We start from the raw sequence: 1,460 nt of genomic DNA on the forward strand, positions 1-1,460 counted from the left end.
TGTTTTGGGTGAAGGAGCTCTTGTGCAAGAGTTGATGAGTATCAGTTTCTTTGAAATACACTTTAATATCCAGTTTATTTGTTTCTGCTATGGAATCTCCCTTAAAGACTGTGGTATCGAGAAAGTCTATGCTTTTGTCACTCACGTTTGCGGTTAGTTTGATAGAAGGATGGTGGTTGTTGACAATTTCAAAGAATTCCCAAAACTGTTCGATAGAATAAGTCCAAACCATAAAGATGTCATCCAAAAAGCGTCCGTAAAAAAGTGGGTCAAATGGACAGAGGGGCAACACCTCACGTTCCCACTCTGCCATGAAAAGGTTTGCGTACGAAGGGGCGAATCGTTTGCCCATTGCTGTCCATGAAAACTGTTGATGAAATCTTGAAATTCCTTTGTTAAATCTGTGTTCGTGATGTAATTTACACACTTTATAAAACAATAACAATCGGTTGGTATGTAACAATTTTCTCCTATGTATTCATTTATCTTTTTAAGTAGGTTAACACCACTTCCCTTTTTTGATCTTTCTACTATTCTAAAATTATTTTTGCGCAAAATAATCTCTCCTGTAAAATACCAATCAGATGTATCAGAGGTTTCATGCATCTTTGAATAAATAATCTGGAAAGTTTGAGCATTGAATCCAGATAATCTCATGTCTTGTTTGTGTTTTCCTTTTTGTACCTTTTTGCATGAAAATACATGAATCCGTGTCCATACTATATACCATTTCCAAATGCACTGCTCTGGATTTAGACACGTGAAAATCACACCATAACGTTTCACAAGAGGTCTCCCACGTTTAAGTTCAAATAGTACAAAAAAGTCCATACCAGAATGGTAAAATGGAGGTTGAAACGCAATCACACGTTGAGGAGGCAAATCAGCCATTTTTTGTACTAATCGGTTGCACACTTTGACAATATTTCTCTTATTAGACTTGCAACACCTACGATCCAATAGGTCTTACGAATTTCAGAAATAATCGAGTTTTTGCTGAGATGCCAAATAGAATGGTGAACTTTACGAATCAAAAGTTCTAAATCTCATCGATTTAAACGTAATACACCGTCAAAATTCACTGGATCTAATTTCGATAAATCACCTTTTGTAGCATCAGGTTTAGGGTTAGAATAGTTATTCCAATATTTTGACTGTTCGTATTTTATCAATAAAAGTTCAGCGTCGATAAGTTCGTCTACAGTCAAATATTTATTAGACATAATCTTAGGATCCTTTGCAGAAAAACATTTACTATAAAGTTTACGAGTTACAAATTTCAAATAACCTACGGCACGAATTAATTTTGAATAGCTTGAATAATGACACATAAGTTTTTCAAAAGGATGATTTGCATTAACAGCCGTAGCACAAGACTTTTTGATGTTTGGATCACTTTCATCAATCAGTTTAGAATGTTCAAACTTTGGCCAATCAGCTTCTGGTTGCTGTAAATATTC

This window comes from Lottia gigantea, assembly GCF_000327385.1.
Source record: "Lottia gigantea unplaced genomic scaffold LOTGIsca_13, whole genome shotgun sequence".
Lineage (NCBI taxonomy): Eukaryota > Metazoa > Mollusca > Gastropoda > Lottiidae > Lottia > Lottia gigantea.